Source organism: Lissotriton helveticus, chromosome 7 (genome assembly GCF_964261635.1).
Source record: "Lissotriton helveticus chromosome 7, aLisHel1.1, whole genome shotgun sequence".
Lineage (NCBI taxonomy): Eukaryota > Metazoa > Chordata > Amphibia > Caudata > Salamandridae > Lissotriton > Lissotriton helveticus.
In genome coordinates this window covers 591,719,370-591,743,022 of record NC_136068.1, presented here as the reverse complement: position 1 = coordinate 591,743,022, position 23,653 = coordinate 591,719,370, and positions in this window count along the sequence as shown.

The window sequence follows — 23,653 nt, the reverse complement described above, 5'->3', positions numbered from 1 at the left end:
TACTGATGCTCTGGCTCTATACTTTTTGGAAAAGTCAATAATATCTATGCAGAGTTTTCCTCTAAAATAACCACCTATAATAACCTATTTAGTATTTGTCAAAGCTACACGCTCCGCGGGATCCAGGCGATGCTCAAAGGGTCCACCTCCAGACCTCCCCAAGCTTGGTTCTAATCAACCACCCAAGTTAGAGGCGATCAGGCGAGGGAAAATGTAAACGGCCGGGATGGTGCGGCCAGGAGACTGCCAATCTTGCTAAGAGTATCAGCGGGTAGAACCTCATTGCTGCCTGTCGCTCTCCTCCTGAATGCTGCCCTTGGAATCCTCCAGTGACAACCACCACAGGGACACTATGGAAATCGTCAGGCAATGCTGATAACAAGTCCTCTTAGCATTAGAAAAGATAAGGCACCCCCTCGTCTGTTAAGTCACAGAAGCTAGAACAGTATCAAAATGAAATGCACCAGAGCCCGGAAAGTAACAAGAAGTAGAAAACAAGAACATTCCACAGAGAAGTGATCCTACTCGTTATCCTTCTAACACACACGGAGTCAACAGATCACTGGGCTCCCTGGCAGATTCAGAGCAGTCTTCTTCTCGCACAGCAAGGTACTCCTCCGGGTGAAAAACTCTCTTACCACACAGATATTCCGACGGCGTCTATGTCTTTGCGAACCATCAGCGAAGCCCCACAGCGCCTTCACTTCGCAACTGCCGAAGCGCTACCTTGCTGTTTGTAACAGGTCAGGGGGTGACGTGTCTTCGCGTAGACAAACCGCGAAGCACCACCGCATCACCAGAACGCATCGGCCGACACACTTCTCCCCCCTTCCTCGGTGATTCTTACGCTGGCTGTGTCTTCGCGTGAGCAACACCGCGAAGCACCACAGCGTGAACAGAGCGCATCCGTCGACACGCTTACCTCAATCCGTAGCAGCAAGGTCCAACCTTAACAAGGGTCCAAGTCCCAGACGTCCGTGTCTTCGCATAGAATACCGCGAAGCACCACGGATCCCAATATGAACGGGCAGCCGCCCGCTCTCATCGAGCACAACACACCAAATCCAAAACAACCCGACTTCCGGGTCCAGAGGGTTTTTAAAGGTCCCACCTTCAAGCCGCCAGGACTTCTGGGACATGAAGTCCCAACTTTAGGCAGGCGCAATTATCGGGTCTCAGAACCTGACAGCACGTCCTCCTCCCAGGCGCCTCCTAGATCCAGGTTTACCCGGATTACGCGCATGGAACAAACGCACTGCTCTTGGAGCATGCACCACGGAACACGGTTCCCAGGAATCCTCCTCCGAACCGTATCCCTTCCAAGAAACAAGGTACCAAAGCCGCCCCTGACGATACCGAGAGTCCAAGATCTTGCGTACTTAATACTCCAACTGGCCATCCCGCATCACTGGAGGTACTGCCACGCGACGACGTCCACTGGCCGGCTTCAGTAGGTTACAATGGAACACCGGATGAATCCGTAGGGAGGCAGGCAGCTTCAAACGATACGCTACCGGGTTCACCCGGCGGATGACACCGTACGGGCCAATGAAGCGAGGATGGAACACGCTGCGGTATCTGAACATGATGTTCTTGGTGGATAGCCACACCCGGTCCCCTGCTTGATACTGAGGCCCGGCTTGCCGATGGAGGTCAGCCCATTTCTTGTAGGCAAGTTTAGATCGCACCAGTTCCGTTTGTATACGCTTATGCACCCTCAGTAGATCCTTCACTTGAGCATGGACAGATGGATGATTCAGAACTTCGCTCGGTACGGTCCAAGGCAACGTGTTGGCATGATACCCGGTGTTTGCCCTGAAAGGGGTTTCCTTGATGGAACTATGCCAAGAGTTATTATACGTGAGTTCCGCCAGCCATAGCAACGACACCCAGGATTCAGAGGCCTCCTTAGCATAGCATCTCAAGTACTTCTTGAGGGTTTGATTTAACCGCTCAGTCTGGCCATCGGTCTGCGGATGGAAACTTGTGGATAAGGCCACCTCCACATGTAACGCCTCATACCACGCTTTCCAAAATCGTGCTACAAACTGCAGTCCCCTGTCGGAAATTATGACTTTGGGAAGGCCATGTAACCGTACCACCTGTTGCAACAGCATTTGAGCGGTTTGGGCGGCAGTCGGCAGGTTTTTACATGGAAGAAAATGTCCGGCTTTGGTTAAACTATCCACCACTACAAGTATGGCGTTGCACCCTTGATCCATGGGTAACCCTACCACAAAATCGAGACTGATGGTCTGCCATGGACGGGAAGGAGTGGGCAATGGCATTAGAAGCCCCTTTGCTTTACAGGTCTCTCCCTTGGCTCGAGCACAGGTGTCGCATTGGGAAACCCAGGTTTTCACCTCCTTAGCCATATTATCCCACCAGAAGGATTGCTGCCGTAAAGACAGCGTTTTCGTGAATCCAGGATGTCCTGCTAGCACTGGGTTGTGACACCAGTTAAACGCCTTCTGGCGAAGCTCATGGTGCGGCAAATACAGGCGGTTGCGGAACAAAGGAACCCCATGCTGTAAGGAGCGGTGTTGACCTTTCGTGACCCATTCTTGCCATTGGGCCAGGGTCTTATGATTCTTCACCTGATCCAGAAAACCTTCCACCATAACCCCACACACAACCTTCTCGGGGGGTACAATGGCCTCAGGAGCCACCAGGCACCTGACATCTTCCTCCCTTTGTCTGGACAGCGAGTCTGCTTTCCGGTTGTCAATGCCAGGACGGAAGGTAATCACAAAGTTGTATTCCACAAAGAATAAGGTCCATCGCATTTGCCTCTGTGATAAATGCCGTGCGGTTGTCATATATTGTAGGTTGCGATGGTCTGTGTATACCGTGACAGGATGTTGAGCCCCCCACAGGTAGTGCCTCCATTCCTGGAAGGCTTTTTTAATCACCAGGAGTTCTTTCTCTGCTACGGTATAATTGACCTCTGCTTGGTTCAGTTTCTTGGACAGGAAGGCCACCGGATGCAACTGCCCTGTCTCCCGTTCCCTTTGCGACAGGACCGCACCAATAGCCAGATCTGACGCGTCGGCCTCACGACAAAAGGAACATCGACCTGAGGATGGAGTAATACAGGTGCCGAACAAAACACCTCCTTGAGCTGGTCAAATGCCATCGTTGTCTCAGGAGTCCATACAAAGGAAACCCCTTTTCTCAGCAGCTTGGTGTGGGGGTTGCCAACTGAGAAAAGTGTGAGATGAACCGCCGATAAAAGTTGGCGAAACCAAGGAATCGTTGTACATCTTTCACGTTCTTGGGGATCGGCCACTTCTGCACCGCTGTCACCTTTCTGTCTGCCATACTGAACCCCAGGGGACTTAGGATCACCCCCAAGAACTCCACCTGCCGCACGCTGAACTCGCACTTACTTACAATAAAGGTGGTTCTCTTGCAGTCTTCGTAAGATCATACACACATGCTCAGAATGCTGAGCCGGAGAAGCAGAATAGATGAGGATGTCATCTATGTAAACGACCGCTATGCGGTCCAGATAGTCCTTCAGAACGTCATCTAGGAAGTATTGAAACGCCGCAGGGGCATTACACAGCCCAAACGGCATAACCAGATATTCGTATAGTCCGTAACGCGTCTTAAACGTCGTCTTCCACTCATCTCCCTGCCTTATACGGACCAGGTGGTAGGCCCCCCGTAGATCGAGGCGAGTGTAAATCGTGGCCTCCCTCACCTGGTCCAACAACACGGGGATGAGCGGAAGCGGGTACCGGTTTCTCACTGTGTTCTTGTTCAGAACGCGATAGTCTATACAGGCTCTCAAGTCTCCATTGGCTTTGGCTGTAAAAAAAGCGGAGATGCCGCAGGTGAACGGGATGGTCTTATGAACCCCAAGGCGCTGTAGTGATCGATATATTCACGTAGATGTTTGTTCTCCGGTTCGGAAAGGGCATAGACCCTACAGGACGGTATGACTGCTCCATCCACCTGATCGATCCGGCAGTCATACTCACGATGTGGGGGCAACGACTCAGCTTTAACCTCGCTGAACACATCCTGGAATAACGCATATTCCGAGGGCAACTCGACCTCCTTCTCTGCCGCCGTGACCACCTGATGCACCAAGGCGAGAGGCAATGCAACGGAGCTATGTTCTTTCATACATTGCGACAAGCATTCCCTGGACTGGAAATAAATGTTTTTTTGTCGCCAAACCATGGACGGGTTGTGTCGCCACAGACACGGCATGCCCAGCATGATTTCATACTGAGGAGCTTCGATAATATTGAGAACAATGTTCTCCACGTGATCCTGAGGAATCCCCGGAAAGGTTATTTCCAATGCCTCAGTGTGTTCAACAATGGGGCCTGACTTTAAAGGAGTGCCATCCACTGCCAACCCAGGTTCAGGGTTTCTGGCTGCGCACTCGTGACAACCCCAACCGCTGAACTAACCCCTGGTCAATGAAATTCCCCGTAGCTCCTGAGTCTATCATGGACTGCACTGGATAACTGTTTTGACGAACAGCTGATCGCATATCCAACACAATATGCGATTCCGAGTTCTTGAGTTCCGCTAAGGCCAATGAGGGGATCTGCCAATCTGGTTTTCGTCTCTCCTCTTCTATCCCGGGAGAGGGCTGGTGTTTCTCCTCGGAGTCTCCTACCATACTCACAGCTACCTTTTCCCCCGGAAAATAGGTGTTCCGTCTCTTAGGTTTTGTGGGACAATCACGGACGTAGGGTCCCTTTTTGCCACAGTAGAGGCATACCCCCTGGGCCCGACGGCTCTCCCTTTCTGACTTAGATAAGGGTGGTCTGACGGCGCCTATGTCCATCGGATCGGGTCCTGTCTCCTTGGGAGTAACCGGAGACCGGTTTTCCATTTCTTTTACAGGAAACAACCTATCCTTCCTTCGGCCTCCCCCGTGTCTTACAGAAATACGATGATCCAGTCGTAACGTAAGATTAATGAGATCAGTGCAGGAGGTGGGTTGTGGGTCGATTTGTGCCAACACGTCTTTCATCTCCTTACACAACCCCTGGTAATACAGGGACATTCTTTTCTCCTCTGTCCAGGCGGTCTCCGCGATTAGGCGGTTGAATGCCGTCATGTAAGACACCAGGTCCCTTTTACCCTGTCTAAGCTCCAAGAGTTCCTTATATGCACTGAGCGTAGTAGCTCTCCTATCGAACACCCTCTCCAACTCCTTCCTGAAGGCATCCCAGTTAGATAACAAAGGGTCATCGTTCCTCACCAATGGAACCGCCCATTCAGCCGCATCTCCAGTGAGATACGAGATCGCGAAAGCAACTCTAGAGATATTAGTAGGAAAGGACGCAGGCCTACACGAAAAGTGCAGTGCTATCTGTGTGAGAAAGGTCTGTATTTTATGGGGATCCCCAGAATACCTCTCCGGTGTGGCTAAAGGGACTGGAGGAGGTACCGTAACCTGTATCTGAGGGTTAGATGAAGAGGCGTCGAAAGGGTTGCGCACCTGTCTATCCACCCGTTCCCTTAACGCCGCAGTCTCATCCTTGGAATCCGCTAGCTCCTGTTGCACTAGCACCAGAGCTTGTAGTACGTCCTCCAAGGTTGCCATGTTTGAGAATCACCTGGACCAAGAAGAGCAACAATTCTTGGGTATTGGATTCTGTCAAAGCTACACGCTCAGCGGGATCCAGGCGATGCTCAAAGGGTCCACCTCCAGACCTCCCCAAGCTTGGTTCTAATCAACCACCCAAGCTTAGAGGCGATCAGGCGAGGGAAAATGTAAACGACCGGGATGGTGCGGCCAGGAGACTGCCAATCTTGCTAAGAGTATCAGCGGGTAGAACCTCATTGTTGCTTGTCGCTCTCCTCCTGAATGCTGCCCTTGGAATCCTCCAGTGACAACCACCACAGGGACACTATGGAAATCATCAGGCAATGCTGATAACAAGTCTTCTTAGCATTAGAAAAGATAAGGCACCCCCTCTTCTGTTAAGTCACAGAAGCTAGAACAGTATCAAAATGAAATGCACCTGAGCCCGGAAAGTAACAAAGTAGAAAACAAGAACATTCCACAGAGAAGTGATCCTACTCGTTATCCTTCCAACACACACAGAGTCAACAGATCACTGGGCTCCCTGGCAGATTCAGAGCAGTCTTCTTCTTGCACAGCAAGGCACTCCTCCGGGTGAAAACTCTCTTACCACACAGATATTCCGACGATGTCTATGTCTTCGCGAACCATCAGCGAAGCCCCACAGTGCCTTCACTTCGCAACTGCCGAAGCGCTACCTTGCTGTTTGTAACAGGTCAGGGGGTGACGGTGTCTTCGCGTAGACAAACCGCGAAGCACCACCTCATCACCAGAACGCATCGGCCGACACACTTCTCCCCCCTTCCTCGGTGATTCTTACGCTGGCTGTCTCTTCGTGTGAGCAACACCGGGAAGCACCACAGCGTGAACAGAGCGCATCCGTCGACACGCTTACCTCAATCCGTAGCAGCACGGTCCAACCTTAACAAGGGTCCAAGTCCCAGACGTCCGTGTCTTCGCATAGAATACCGCGAAGCACCACGGATCCCAATATGAACGGGCAGCCGCCCGCTCTCATCGAGCACAACACACCAAATCCAATACAACCCGACTTCCGGGTCCAGAGGGTTTTTAAAGGTCCCACCTTCAAGCCGCCAGGACTTCTGGGACATGAAGTCCCAACTTTAGACAGGCGCAATTATCGGGTCTCAGAAACTGACAGTATTAACCCCCCTGACCACTGTTTATCACATTTCTCGGAAGTTAATGAACAGGATATAGTGGACATAATGAAGGCCATAAAATCAGGCTCGGCTCTTGACCCTTGCCCACCTAAAGCTCTCTCCCCAGTTATCAATCTGATTGCGCCGGTGATAACCCAAATTTGTAATGCCATGTTTGAGACAGGTATATATCCAGCCGTACTGAAAAACACGCTTCTCAAACCTCTCTTAAAGAAACCTCACCTGGAGGCAGATGAATTGAAAAATTATAGACCTATAGCTAGTCTGCCTTTTCTGGCTAAGGTTGCAGAGAAGGCAATGAATACGCAACTTTTGGAATTCATTGAGAATCATCACCTGCTAGATGATACGCAATTTGGGTTCCGTAAACTTCATGGAACTGAAACCGCTCTCATTAAAGCTACAGAGGACATTAGAATAATAAGAGACCAGGGAGGCACTGCAGTGCTCATATTATTGGATTTGTCTGCAGCCTTCGACACTTTTGATCATGCTATCTTGATCGGCTGTATCTCGGCAATGGGCGTCCAAAATAGAGCCAAGGATCTGCTGACCTCCTTCCTGTCGGAAAGAACGCAGGCAGTTAGCCTGGGGCCATTTCGATCGGCCGAGCTAACCCTCCCCTGTGGAGTTCCTCAAGGCTCATCCCTAAGTCCGACACTTTTTAATATCTATGTGTCGGACTTAGCCAGAGTTATAAAATCTTATGGGATGGGCCTTACCTCCTATGCCGACGACACCCAGCTGGTGTTGGCAATTAACAGGAATGGAGATAAAGTGGCAAAATGTTTCCAAGAAGGCAGGCTGGCCATCAAGGACTGGATGGCCAGTAACTGCCTCAAACCTAACTCCGAGAAGACGGAAGTGGTTATTTTTGGGAAACTATCCCCAGTCTGGTCTAGTTTATGGTGGACTCCATCAATGGGGCCGATACCTCAACCAGTCTCAAAGGTTAGGAACTTGGGAATAATATTTGACAACAACTTAAATTTTGTTTCCCATGCCAACCAAGTCACGTCCACAGCCTTTTTTAAACTTAGAATGATCAAAAAACGTATCCCATTCCAACCAGAAAGTGCAGGGAAGACATTGATTAGTACTCTGGTAATGTCGTCATTAGATTACTGTAATGGACTGTTTGCAAATGCACAATGCAGGTTCATCAAAAAAATGCAGACTGTCCAAAATGCAGCTGCTCGTTTGCTTTCAGGGACACCCAAATTCCAGGCCATCTCACACGTTATTCGTAACTACCACTGGCTGGAGATCAAGAATCGCATAAAATTCAAGACCTTATGTCTGACTTACAAAGCTGTTCACAATCAAGGCCCAAAATTTCTATCTAACCAGCTGGTCGTATACTGTCCCAACAGACAGCTTAGATCTACCTACATCCTCATTGAATCTGTAGCGCCGAGACGCCCAAGGGCATTTGTTTGCACTTTACAAATCTCAAAAATAAATAAATAATAAATAAATAAATTAAATTATCTTAGTCATAGCACTTTACTCATACCTGCTTTTAATTTTTACAGCACAAGGCTATTTTCAGCATTTTATTTTTTTGTGCCATAGTTCTTTAATTAGTTTTCCCAGGAGGAGAGAACAGGGTAAAAAGCCAATGTTACAACAATGCAAGTCACAATGTAATGGATAACTCGGATTGTTGATGGAAGGAGAGGTGCTGAAGATTGGGTAGAAGGGGAAGGGTGTAGGGTGAGAGGGCATGCGCCAGTGGCTATAGTGGGATAGTACATATCAGTCGATAGACGGCGGACTCCTGGTAGAAGACAGCTTGGTACTCGTGTGTTTTGCAGCATGCGATGTCTATTGGGGTCCATACTATGAGTATTTTAAGCATTTTAGCCAAATGTACTGCTCTTTATTAAGATTTGGCCTGCTCCCTCAATAAGGTGCTAATTGTCCGGCTTTTTCTCATGTATTTTACAATGTATTACCTTTTTCTAAAGATGTAACTTTGGATATAATGTTATTTTATGTATTTGTAACACCTTACAAGGATTTGTATTAATCAAGCAATACAGTCTACTTAAAGGTCACCCCTAAGGTATACCCTAGGTAGCCCTATGGGCAGTGTGCTGTGTAAGTAAAATGGATGCCATATGCCTTTATGTGTGGCATGTCCTGATAGTAACAAATCTTATTTTGTATGTCACTGCTGTGAGGCATACTCCTCTCATAGGCTAGCATTGGGAATTCACCTATATATACTTAAGTAGTAATTCCTAATCTCAGAAGAGTGGCGTTGCCATGTTTTTTTTGTTTATGTAGTGATAAATCCTGCTTACTGTATAGTTGGATCTTACATTATTATTTTAGAAATGCCTCTTTTAGAAAGTGGACATTTCTCTATGCTTATGACTCTTGTGCTTTGCAGCCTGACTCCAATACACATCTAGGGCTGGGCAACCGCTACACTCGGTGCATACTCTCCAGCCAGCCACAACACAGGAAGGGCTGGCCGTGATAAGGGTTTTATCTGCATTCATCTGCATAATGATGGTATTTCTGAGCTGGAAGAGGGAGAGGCTGTTCACACTTTACATTTGTATAGGCTGTTTCCTGCCCTCACACAAAGGAATGATTTACCCCCTACTGATCGTCTGGAGCCAGGGTTGGGTTGAAAGGGATTGATGCACACTTACAAATGTTCCTTTGAAGTCATCCCTTTTTCAAATACATTTTAGAGTATAAGAACTGGGGCTTTGACCGCTTGTTTTTAGGCACTGTGTGGACTTATAACCAGACGTTTCTTGCTCTACATGCTGCACATTGCCAGAGGACAGCTGTGCTGCCAGGAGGATTCAACATTTGCATTACTTGAAACAAGTCTCTCAGTACACACAATAGTATATTGCAGGGCTGTAATTCACATTATCCGCAGAATGTGCTCCCTTACCCGAGACACAGGCTACAGAGCCTTGTACCTGGACATGGGTGACAGGATCTTACAGGTGAAGACATACCTATTCTCGTACTCTGATTTATTGTAATACTGCTGCAATACTTGTAATTTAAGGATATACTGCACTGACGTCAGAGTGCAACAGTGGATTACAGCCCTGAGCAAGTCTTAGAGTTACACACTCACTGACGAAAATATGTTGCCTTTCAGACGAATAAAAACCCAATGAAAGAAAGAATTGGAAGCCATAAGGATGACTGGATGTCTCACTTGCGTTAATACACTATTGCGTGTGCTGAGAGACGTGTTTAAATTTTCCTACCTATGTGTCAAGGGATGCGGGAATGGCATTCCTTCTCTTTTAGCACCAACACCAATTTCCATATTGCTTTAATGTTCGTGTTATGTGTCCTAATGGATTCCTTGTTCTCCCTCTAGCTCACAATTTGCACTACTTGCTTTGATTGTGCTGGTCTGCTGCCTGCTGTGCTGCTGGAGGACTGCCACTCTGCAATTAAGCTGTATGTGCCTGCCTGCCTTTCTGCTCCCTGTGTGCCCCCAAGTGTTCTCCATGGAGTCCAACGCTTGGTGAGCGCTGTTTACTGCTCCTTGTGGTCTCCTTAGTGTGTGTTGAGCGCTTCTCGCTAAACACAGGGAGTGTCATTAGCTCTTTGGGCTGCCATGTGGAGGAGACGTTGTTACGATCAGTGCATGCTGATACACCGGTTTTTAGGTCGAGCAGAGTCTGCTCGAGACCTATTGCTGTCCGTTTCTGGGAATGTAGACACGAGTCAGACGCGCGCTTTTGCAGTTTCAGTTTTGACCACGGGAGCGCGCCTCTGAGACTCGCTTGCGCAGACGCACACACAGCCCCTGCTTACGCTTGTTATTGTTGCTTTCCACCCGTTTTTTTTATTCCTTTACGAGCGCTGCGTATGTCATGCAGCACTGCCGTATGCCGCCTTCCTAAACCGCAATGCTAAACTCCTTTGTTTTCAAAACAGCCACTTACAGACACACTCTTAATGTACAACAGGATTCGTGGGGTTATTTTGTTTTGTGGCTGGAAAATGTAGCGTTTAGTTGTTTTTTTAAAAGTGGTGTTTAAATAATTATTCGCTTGGAAAACTGATTTAGACGTCATTGCAATTTTTAACATGCTTCAAAAGCAATTATATGCCCCGATTGAGTGCGTACGCAGAAGTACCCCATGGCAAAATTAGGCACTGACTTATGTGATTCCAGATCATCGTGCACTAAGTAGTCCCCGCCCCCCCAGGCCAAAGCAGGCGCCTACTTCTGTGCTTAGAGTAAAGGTATGGCTGGCGGCCAACTCTCAAAAAACACGTGAACAGGAGTGACGGAAAGTAAGTTTTTTTTAAAACATGTATTTAGTAGTTTTACAATTTAGGTCTTCTCTTACCAGGTTAATCATGCAAAATCTCATATTTTACAAGCACTCTCTCCCTTCCATCTCGTTCTTGCTCGCAAACACACACTACACACAGGCGAGCGCTACCTCCTAATGCCACATACCCTCCTGAGTATCTCACCAGGTCGCTCCTCTCCAATCCCCAGCTGTCCCTGCACCCCCTCGAGTGTCCGCCAGCACTGCACCATCTGCCGACCCCCACCATATTCTTCCAGAACTACTGAGTTTGTTTCCTTCCCCCGCCAGGATGACGGCATCGCGGCAGAACCTTTCAGCCCCTGACCCCCCCTCCATACAGCTACTCCCTCCCCGCATTTCTTACCGTTACGCCATACTTCAGCGCGATGCCCTGCAGCGTGTCCCCAGAGCTCACGGGGTGATCGGTGTACCTCTCTGCCATGGCGGCAACTCAAGGACACTTTGGCCTCTGTTTCAGACTCGGAGCCTCTGCGCGGATAGACGGCGTGTCTTCTCTGCCGATCCTCAGCTTGCGCCGGGACAGGCGATGTGCACGCTTACGGCATCTCGTGCGCTCCCACCGCGCTTTCAGTTTTGTTCCTGCCCTCTAGCAACTTCCAGCCATCAATTAAAATGTCAAGAGAAGCCCCGTCATTAATCGGCTTCCTTCAAACAGACCGGAGGTTTCTGTAGGGTTAAACTGCCTGCTGCTAAGAAAGTGTACCACTCGTTTTTTTTTTCTTTCCTTTGGAGTGCAGTTTACCTATTTTATTCAAAAATGTTTCTCCACATTTGCGATAATTACTGAGGGTAGTCTTATGGGTAAACTCCTTTTCTCACAGAAAATCAGAGAGCCCAGGGCGCAGTGGACACACAAGAACACTGGAGAAAACAAGGACATTACACATGACACCGTTGACTCTTCTCACTTTCAAAGAACCAAATACATCTGATATTTATTTATTCCCACTGAGCCAGAGTAAAGCAGTTCTTTATTGCACACCTTCACCTCTGGTGGGTGGACTGTGCTTTTAGGAGTCTGCAAGGCTTCTGACTGTCGTGAAGCATTGGTGCAAGAAAAAATGAAAGTAGTTGAGGCAATATGAAAAAATTGTTGCTGTAATACAGAGTAGAACGGGATTGTTGTAGGGCAGGAAGGAACTGACTCTGTCAGTCTTCAAGTGCCACCGTCACTGCTTTGTCATTAGCTAACCAAGTCTGCCAAGGGAAACCCAGATGTCTGGCCTGCGATAGCTTACAGCGTACCAAGTGAGTTTCCATATTGACTACAGCCCCAAGCCCTGTCTTGCCTTACACTATAAACACAGAGGATGCAAGAATCAAAGACTGCAAAAAGTGCACCTGACACATTTTTACATGCAGGGTAAATTCCAGGTCAACCTGTGGAATCACAACTAACAAGCATTTGCAATGCAATAGTTCACGAATTTGCTAGAATTTGAGCTATTGACATTGTAAATGACGCCTTTTATTTATGTGTTTTGAAAACTTGCAAACGGTGTGTAAATACGCACTTTAATTTAATTGTGGGTTTATATAGCGCTAGGAATCGACTCCCGGAGGAGTATCTCCACGCTTCGACCGCTGGGGAATCCGTCCTGGCTCACCCTGAGAGATGGTCCCTGATGGGTATCTCTAAGGTGCGACCAAGCATCCCCGGCGGTCTGGGGGGGCCGTTGTGAAGATGAGGCAAGCTGATGCCCAGAGTGGTTTCTGACTAGAGTAGGCACCGAGGCGAGAATTATTGAGTCCGCTGACCCTGGTCCACGACCCTGCCGCGTCGGGAATCGAACCCTGGTCCCGGGCCGATATCTGCTTACGGGTCTGCCGCCTTAAACCAGTGAGCCACACTTCTCCACTTTGTACTTATAGAAGTAAGGCTGGCAGTAAAAAAGGCGCAGTTACTGTCAGCCTTGCTTCTCGTAAGCAAGGAATATAAGCACCGCTTGCACGTTTTCAAAACACATAAATAAAAGCATTGTCATTTACAATGCCAATAGCTCAAACTCTCGTAAATGCGAGACCTATTGCATTGCAAATGCTTGTTTCAAATACAGCCCAAGGCTCTTCCTGTTGTAGCGGGGCAAGTGTGCCGCGAAGAATCTGCAGAGTTCCTTATGTGGGTGCTCTGAGTTAAGACGTGCACGCTGACCTGTGCGTTGCAGAGGTAGCTAGGATACTCCTCATGATGTCAGGCCACTGCGACTCATCCCCAGGTAAAACCTGGTTTCTTTCATTTAACCCTTGTTTTTAGCCGCTGCAGACCCCACTTCTGAGGTCTACTGACGTCGGTTGCACCCGTGGTCTACAGAGCTTTCCCCACCCCAAAAGTCACTAAGGGTGAGTGGGCGATTTGGCAGAACTCCGATCAGGAAGGAGGAACCCAGGGAGACTACCACCCTCCCTCATGCCGCACTACGCTGTGACCATTGTTTTTGGCACAAACCAGTGGACTTAACCAGGACTTCCCAGCGCTCCACTTTTCCCAGAACTCACACCGAAGGAGTCCGGTGGCTTATCCTCGATGGAGATCCTTGCCTGGATTGCCGCTCTAACCCAAACAGTGGATCAAGTACTTCTGAGTCCTGTGCTTAACCAGTTTTGTTTAAGGGATACCGTAATGGATCTAATAGGAGCACAGTCGTTTCTGTGCCCCATGCCCAAATAGTGCATATTTTCAAAAGTACTGATTGGTTGTCTAACGCTTTGACCTTATTGTGGGCAATGTAGCACTGCTTGGTATAAATTCATTGTAACTTGATATCTCATGACTCACTTATGGGATTATTGCCGTTTTTATTCTTGCATTGTCCAGAATAATGAGTACTATCTCAGTATTTGCATAATATGTGCAGTATTTATGATTCATGTCATTTTGGGCTAATTTTATGTACAATATACTATATATATTTGTATATAATCCTGTGTGGAGTCTCTTTTGTGGTGTATTCTTTGTGCTTCTGGATGGGTGTGTTGCACAAATGTTTTATGCATTGCCTCTGATGATAAGCCTGACTGAAGTGCGCCAAGCTATCAGAAGGTGAGTACAGGTTATCTTTGGTGTGTAGCTGACTGCTTTCCTCGAGACAAACAACTTACTCGACCCATCACAGTCCGGATTTCGAGCCAACCACAGCACCAAGACCGCCCTCATCGCAGCCACCGACGACATCAGGACCCTGATGGACAACAGAGAAACAACCGCCCTCATTCTCCTAGACCTCTCGGCAGCTTTTGACACCGTCTGCCACCGCACCCTGATAACCCGCCTCTTCCACACCGGGATCCAAGGAAAGGCCCTGGAATGGATCACCTCCTTCCTCTCCGACAGAACCCAGAGAGTCCGCCTCCCTCCCCTCCGCTCAACGGCCACCAAGATCATCTGCGGCGTACCCTAAGGCTCCTCGCTCAGCCCAACACTCTTCAATATCTACATGAGCCCCCTCGCCGCCATCGCACGCAAACACAACATCAACATCATCTCCGACGACACCCAACTGATACTCTCCCTCACCAAGGACCCAGCCACCGCCAAAACCAACCTCCAGGAAGGAATGAAAGACGTCGCAGAATGGATGAAGCTCAGTCGCCTGAAGCTGAACTCAGACAAGACGGAGATCCTCATCCTCGGACATTCCCCCCCGCCTGGGACGACTCCTGGTGGCCCACAGCACTGAGCTCCGCACCTACTCCCACTGACCACACACGTAACCTGGGATTCATCCTAGACTCCTCCCTCTCGATGACCAAGCAAGTCAACGCTGTCTCATCATCCTGCTTCAACACCCTACACATGCTCCGAAATATCTTCCAATGGATCCCCACCGAAACCAGAAAAACCGTCACCCAGGCCCTTGTCACCAGCTGACTGGACTCGCCCTCTACGCAGGAACCACAGCCAAACTTCAGAAACGACTCCAGCGCATACAGAACGCTTCCGCCCGACTCATCCTCGACATCCCCCGCCACAGCCACATATCCGCCCACCTGAGAAACCTGCACTGGCTCCCCGTCAGCAAGAGGATCACATTCAGGCTCCTCACCCACGCACACAAAGCGCTCCACGACAAAGGACCCGAATACCTCAACAACCGCCTTTCATTCTACACTCCCATCCGCCAGCTCCGATCAGCCGGCCTCACCCTCACCGCCGTCCCACGGATACGCAGAACCACCGCCGGAGGAAGATCGTTCTCCTACCTGGCCGCCAAGACATGGAACTCACTCCCCACACACCTACGAATGACCCAGGACCATCTCACCTTCAGGAAACACCCCAAGACCTGGCTATTCGAGCAGTGACAACACCCCTCCCCTTAGCGCCTTGAGAACCTCACGGGTGAGTAGTGCGCTCTATAAATGTTTTGATTGATTGATTGATTAATTTGCGTGCCCTTACTAGAGGGAAGAGTTCTGCCTGGCTCAGGTGTATACCCGAGCCAACAAGAAATCCCATTTCTAACAGTCAGCATAAAGAAGACACTAATGTGTGTGCCATTCATCTTAGGGTGAAACCCATTTGATCTTCTTAATAAACTAGGTAAATCTGCTAAAGACAATGAAAATAGGAGAGGGGCCAACACGCATCCCTGTCTCAGGCCATTCATAATATGTATTCTTCTTGACAGTGACCATTGGACATCAATTTCCACCTGTGCCCAGGTGCTTTTATGCATTTCGTCTAATAACAGGAGGATGTCTTCGAGTATTCCATAGTTTCTTGGAGCTTCCTATATCAATTCCTGATAGATACAGTTGAACTTTGCTCCAGGAATTTTTCACTTAAGGCCCACAAACTAAAACAATGATCCATAGTCGACTTTCCCTCCTTACATTCCCATTGCTCCCATTGCTCAATTGGGATTACTGAGTTGAGCTCAGCCCACTCAACAGCCCCAGTAAAAAAAATCTATATAATTCCCACCCACATCTAGTAAATTAATATGCCAGTAATTTGGAGGTAAAGAAGCATCCCTTTTTTATATATTGGTTTGATAACAGCGCCCCTCCGGACTTCCAGAAACATACCTGTCCTCATAATTCTTTGAAACAATAGATGGAACAAGCTGGACCACCAATCACTATGTGTTTTAACTAATTCTGCAGTTAGATTATCTGGGCCAGATGCTCTTGTCAGTTTTGATGATGTTATTAATATTTTATAGTCCACCTAGTAAACAGCGTCCTTATTGATTCATCTAAAGTATATACAGCTGGGCATTGCCTATCTGCAGCCCCATAATTGTATATTTGCTCTAAATACAATACCCATGTTAACAAATGCCACTGGTGTAGACTTAAGTGTTGTGAAGGACTCATGCCAGAACAGGCCTGGTCATGCTCAACAAGAAGCATAAATAAACAGTAGTGCTGTGATATTTCACTTTCCTAATATTACGGGCACGGCGTGATCCAAAGACAATCCCTAATTATACTTAACAGGGCTTTTGTTCCCATGCACTGCTTTGAAGCTGGTAAAGGGTAGCTTCAGCTCTATTCTAGCAACCCACAATACAGTTTTCACGATCATTGCTAACAAACAACCCATTTCCAAGAAGTCCATTGTGACTGCGACAGTGAGCATCACTTAACACACTCCTAACAAGTTTTCTGTTGTGCTCTAAGGGCCATATTTATGAAGGGTGTTGTGTTGCTTCTGTACCATGCAACATGGTCAATGTGGAGTGGAGAAGTGGAGAAGTGTGGCTCAATGGTTAGAGCGGAAGACCCTGATGCAGAGGTCTAGCCCGGGACCAGGGTTCATTTCCCCGCCTCAGCGGGTCTTGGGCTAAAAAAATTCCACGGACCTGATAATTCTCGCCTCGGTGCCTATTCCATTCATGGAGTCCCACTCTGCAACTCTGGGCAATAGCTTGCTTAATCTCCACAACGGCCCCCACAACGCTAAGGATGCCTGGCCTCCACCTTGGGGGTGCCCAGGAGTGGACACCTCACAGGGAAAGCCAGGATGGGTTCCACAGCGGTATTCGTACAAGCGCCTTGAGACCCTTGCGGGTGAGTAGTGCGCTATACAAGTATCAATTTACATGTGCGACGCAACCCCAAAGGTCATTTGCCATGCAAGGCCACTTTGCGTGGCCCCGAGTGGCTTGATAAACCAGAAGTAAATCAATGCAGTGCAGCACAAATTGCCACATTGTGTTACACTGCCCTGGGAAGGTGTCCCATGGGTGTAGCGTGGGTACTCCCACACAACTCCCATGGATTTTGACGCATTCCCACATTTACCACAACTGGTAGGCCTCAGACTACACCAGAAAGATGCGCCTTCTCAGGGGAGGCTTAACGACGAGAAATATCTTTATTTCTCCTTGTTACTTCTTCTTTCAATATATGCTTCATTCTGCAGCACACATAGTGGAATATGCCTCTTGGGATTGTCTTTGTGCAGCCGCGTCCCGTGGAGGTAGTTGCAGTGGGGCAGACAGGCGGGGCGGGGGAGGGGCAGGGTGGGTGGTGATAAACATCGGAATATGGATGATTGCAGGTAAGTTAACAATTAAATTAATAAAACGAATTTCGTAGGTCTCACTGCCTCGCATTTTGCGATGCAGGGCGCGCTACGAAGTTCGTACAATAACAATCCTGTATGCAACGCAGGCATCCTTGAACCATAGTGCAAGGATGTCTGTGTCGGAGCTAGGCAGCCCATTGTCCACCAGCACTGTGGGAAAGGCTGGAACGGATTGTGCTAAATACGGTGCATTCCTGCTCTTTCCTTGTGACACAGCGCAGCAAGGTGACTCGCTGCGTTGTGTTACAATTTCACAAATATGGCCCAAAGCCTTGTGCACATTGTGGCCATTTTTGAGGTACTTCTGACTATCCGTAGAAAAATTATGTTGGGTTTTTAGTCAATAATGCGAAAATTGTGCTGCAAAATGCTCATTTGTTTTGCAACTTTTTCTTGTGGGGTGGGAGCAGTTACATTCCCAGTGAGATCACACTGTGGTGCATTCATAGATCACAAATGGTGAATGAGGGAGATTCTCAGCGTTCTGCCAGAATAGCAGCTTCCATCACACTGGCTGGACAGTATATTTCCTTGTGCCACACACCAGACGACAGGGGTAGTTTGAGGTGATTCAGGTGGAGCTAATTCCGACCAAAGGATCTACCACTCCTCCACAAAACAGATTACCTCCCCCGCTACCACCCCCCCGCTCTTGTCCATTAATTGCACTACTTTCTCCTTCCTTCGATCTTCTTTCTCCCTCCTTTTTTCCATACTTTCTCTCTTACACTGTTACGCTGTTTCCCTTCCCTGATTGTTTCCTCAGCTGTCTCTACAACAGATGTGCAGTGGAGGGAACAAGGTGCTGGCAGCTCCACCCCCCGTCCCCCGGTGACCCCCGCAGGAGGCAGAAGACGAGGTGGAACACATGTGGTAAATTATGCAGCTCGGCACCTGCCCGCTGGGTGCTTCAGTGACTGTTCCTGGAAACACCTGCAGGTGATGCTCCAATGGAGAGGGAGGGGCCTCCGTGACTGGGAGCCTCTGAGGTAAGAGGGATTTAAAGTGAGACGGTCTCCTCAGGTGAGGGACAATGTGTGGTGAGCAGATTAAGAAACCCCTCTCCACCCCCCCCCCCCCCTCTGTTTTGCAAACAATCATTGGTAAAGCCAATAGGTCTGGATTTAATCTGCTAACGTGTGCAGCATTAGCGTGTTGGATCAAGAGACACAGGAGGGAGTCGGTAGCAGAAGACTGTGAGGCCTATCATAGCAAAGAAGTCCCTCCTGCAAGTCAATGCAAGTACTTAAGTGGCGACAGAAGGATACATTCAAACAGCCAGTGTCACATCCATGTGGACCTTAGTCCTTGACACATGTCCAAATTAAACATAATTCTATAAATATACAATAAACATTATAACATTTACATCAGATTAAAACAAGTTGAAACACTGCATTTCTACTGTTAAAACAAGTCCAGGTTATTTCGTGTTCATACCACACTTACAAATATTGTAAAAGAACTTTCTTATAAGATGAACTTAAAACAGGGTTTACACCAGATGAGTTTCACTATGATTATGTTCTAAATATGAGAATAAATTTTTTTGGAGAGTGTCCCTGAGGTCAAATCCTGTCGTGGGAATGATCAGAAGGACTTGATTGCCCACCACACTTGATTATCGGCAAATCAAGTGTGGTGGGCAATCAAGTCCTTCTGATCATTCCCACGACAGGATTTGACCTCAGGGACACTCTCAATTTTTTTTAACCTTATTCCCCTGGTCCCAGACCTTTACATTAGGGGGCCTCCTATATTTTCTTTGCTAAATATGAGAATGTCACTTCTTCGATCCAGGTTGTTCTTAAATGGCATACAGATCTCTTACTATCCAGATACCGCATATCATTTACCCTTCACATATTTATTGCTAGCATTCATAGGTCACTGTTGCTCATTCTCACAGTTGGTATAGGTTATATGGTATAGATAACGTATTACTTATACCAATAATCCTTTTAATTACAAACAAGGCCCATTTAGTTCGCATGACATTAGGTGGAGATTTTTAGAGCTGTATACTGCTCTAAACGTTTCCACAATCTAATTACCTTATCAAAAGCTAGGGAACTGCAAGCTGTTAGACCTGCTTCCACCCTGACAGCTTGCATCGTAACAGGCAGTGGTAAACTTAGAAGTCTTTTCAAACATCTACTCTCCTCTAAATCCCAATTAAATGTACCACTTAGACAGAGCAGCTGCACACCATATTGGAACTGAGGCCTAATCAAAGATTGATGGCTACCAAAACAGGGATTTGTGCTGGTGCTTTCCGGTGCTTAGCACCGGCACCTATTTATCAGGGCAGGGTCAAGTTACAACTCACAGCTGCACAACGTGTGTAGTGTCAGCCAATATAAACGACTGTTAACACTCTGGGGCATATTATCAAGAAAGGGCGATCCATTATCGCCGCTTTTATCGTCAGGAAACTGCCGATAAAGTGGCGATAATGAGCTTGATAATATGCTCTATGGAATTCCAATCGAAGCCCATGTTAGATGTCTTCACATCTAACATGCGCTTCGATTGGAATTCCATAGAGCATATTATCAAGCTCATTATCGCCACTTTATCGGCAGTTTCCTGACGATAAAAGCGGCGATAATGGATCGCCCTTTCTTGAGAATATGCCCCTCTGTCTTTCTGGTGAAGAGCTGAACTGATAAATCCATGGCTTCCATCTGTTTTGCCGTGGGCAGACCACTGTGTGGGCTGGATTAGGTCCTGTGCAGCAGCAGGAGTGTGTGTAGCCTTAGTGACACAGACACAGATCCTTATCACGGTGTTAAAACTGCTCCTCTTGTAGGATAAAGTGTGCCTCCTTTAGTGCACTTGTGTGATTTGAAAAGGCGCAGCACTTCCAGGTATTGAGTGGAAAGTCAGTGCAGGGTATTGCTTTCATTATATAAATGTTATCAGGGACAAGCAGGGGCAGCGGATTGAGGATTCACACACTTCCCGTACTTTAAGGGAGGGCCGGTGCCCGAACAATACTATCTCTGCAGAGGTACCTATCATCCTAACGAAACGCATCTAGTCACTTCAGGGCCACAGGACCCCCCGCCCCAACATATACAACATCCCGCAAATAACACACAGACACAAGTGTTAAGATTGGGAAAAAATTGCTGCAGGTTAATTATTACATACAACATTATGTAATCACGGTGGGTTATCTTACGGACGATCAAAGGGCAGGCCGCATTCTCGCCACCTGCCCGCCTGTTGAGCCAATCAGCACAGTGGCGAACCACCCAACTGCTGCACCATTATGGTAATAAAACTACACACGCCCCTTGCGGGGTGTATCTAGGCAAACCCCCGGTTGCACAGGCCCACAACCACCCGAAGGACTACTGGGGCGCCGACACGAGTTCCTGGACCTCCCATGAGGTTCCAGGTTAGGCTCTGGCACCCCTATGTGCCCGCTGAAGTACATTGTTGCACCTCTCAGCTTACGGATCGCCCTGTAACTCCGCCTGCAACAAAAAAGGAACACATTAAAAACTCCCTTATGAGCGCCTCCCCCAAGCAGACACTCTGGGTAAGAGGTAGGGAGGCAAAAGAGTGTCCCCGACGTGGAGCGCGCAACGTCCGGAGCGGCAAAGAGGCCTGAGAAATGGCGAGAGGGAGAGATATACCCCCCTCTCCCTGCCTGCCGCCCCGCACGCGCGTCACCGACCCGCCCACATCCCACAGAGCAACGCCTGCCCTGGGGAGGAGTGGCTGACCCTATTACGGGACGGGGGCAGCCCTCCGCGACTAAGGGCCCGCCCTCCTGATGGCCACAGGGTGGCCTCGGGCAGGCGCATAGTCACTTCAGGGCCACAGGACCCCCCGCCCCAACATATACAACATCCCGCAAATAACACACAGACACAAGTGTTAAGATTGGGAAAAAATTGCTGCAGGTTTATTATTACATACAACATTATGTAATCACGGTGGGTTATCTTACGGACGATCAAAGGGCAGGCCGCATTCTCGCCACCTGCCCGCCTGTTGAGCCAATCAGCACAGTGGCGAACCACCCAACTGCTGCACCATTATGGTAATAAAACTACACACGCCCCTTGCGGGGCGTATCTAAGCAAACCCCCGGTTGCACAGGCCCACAACCGCCCGAAGGACTACTGGGGCGCCGACACGAGTTCCTGGACCTCCCATGAGGTTCCAGGTTAGGCTCTGGCACCCCTATGTGCCCGCTGAAGTACATTGTTGCACCTCTCAGCTTACGGATCGCCCTGTAACTCCGCCACAGCCCGGCCGGCGGCCACCGTCGCCGTCCGGGCCCCCCACCACTTCGCTTTTTAGGGAAACCTGCAACCCTTGCTCTGCAGAGCATTTTGTTGGTCCAAGGAACAAGACCAAAACGACAGGTGAGCGGTGGACCCTTTCCACCTCGAAGCAACCTGATCCTGACATGAAAATTACATGCCTGAAGTAACCCAGGCCCCTCTGCCCCTAATCTGCAGATACCCCGGGTCTTTATAATGCTTTGCAACCATAGTGTAACCAAACCCGGTTACCTGAAGTCATACTTCCAGGTGAATGACAAAGTGATGAGGAGGGCCCCCTACTACTGAAGGTGCTTCGAATCGAACAATAGGCGTTCCAGCACATGCCCTGCAACTCAACCACACCCTTCACAACAAGCATCAGTAGACTATACCCAGCAAGTTACAACTCCTGCTGTACGCCGTTCTCCGCATGACATGGAGAAAGTGTGCTTACCATGATGCTTGTACAACTATACTCGAAAGAGCACAGAGGCATTGAAGGGATAAATACATATTATACTATGTACTTGGGCGATGACTTTGCTTATGCCAATAAAGGATTGAACAGGTATTAACAGCAGGCATCACCTGCCCACTCGGGTTTAGTCTGGAAGCAGCTTAGGCCACGCTACCTGTAGATAGCTTGTCTGTAAGAATGACTTAAGACCACCACCAAGGGATTGCTGGGACAGAAACCAAGTGCCCCTTAAGATCCCGACCTGCAACATGACACGCCCGCTGACACCACAAGCCCACTGAAACTTGTCAGCAAATACCCCAGGGAACTAATCCCTCTACAGCAATAGTGTAGACTATCCCAGGTTCTAGAGGTAATACACCTGGAAAGAGCCCAAGAGATGAGGGGACCTCCCCTGCTGATATCGCTCCCTGATCAAAACCATAGTAGAACCAGCGCATGACACTGATGCCCACCACTCACCTTCGCACAAAGCATCAGCAGACTACACCCAGTAATGTACTACTTCTGCTGAAATGCCGTGCACAAAATACAACTGTAAACTGTGCTTTGTGTACGCTTGAGCAACTATCCTCAAGCAAAGTACAGCGGGCTCTTTTAAGTGCTCGGTGCAAAATAGTATAGCTTGAGTGGTGGACTCACATTAAGGTAAACAGCCGATAACACATGCCCCCTGGAAGCCGGAGACTGCTTAGACCCTGCTGCCAACAATAAATAGCTTGTCTAAAAAGTTGACTGACAACTACCACGAAAAGGGATGAGTAAGCTGAACCAAGGAGTTCCACCTCTGAACTAATCAGCATATACCCCCGGGCAGAATCCATCTACAGCAATAGTGTAGACTATCCCAAGTGCGTGAAGGAGGAGGGCAGAGAACCTATCCCTGCCAAAGGCCGAAGCTGTTGCCCAAAACATTCTAGCCGGCCAAGGCCACTCAAGCTGACATAGGACTGTGTAGATCCTACGCTGTGCACACTCTATTTACATGAGACTGAAGGGGGTAAAGCTATCCCTCTGTGCTAAGAAGTTGTGCAGCTGAGTTCCATGCGGATCATACTCTAATCCCAGAGAGGAGCTATCAGCACGCCCAGTCATCTCTGACATGACTGAGCTATGCAGCAAAACCTACATCTTAAACGTTAATGCCTGCACCGGCATCCCACTTATTCCAAGGAAAATGGCATAGCGAGCCCGAGATATCAGACGAGAGTCGTGGGTGTCCTGTACTGCTGCCCTCGAGGCTCATGGGTGTCCTGTACTGCTGCCCTCGAGGCTC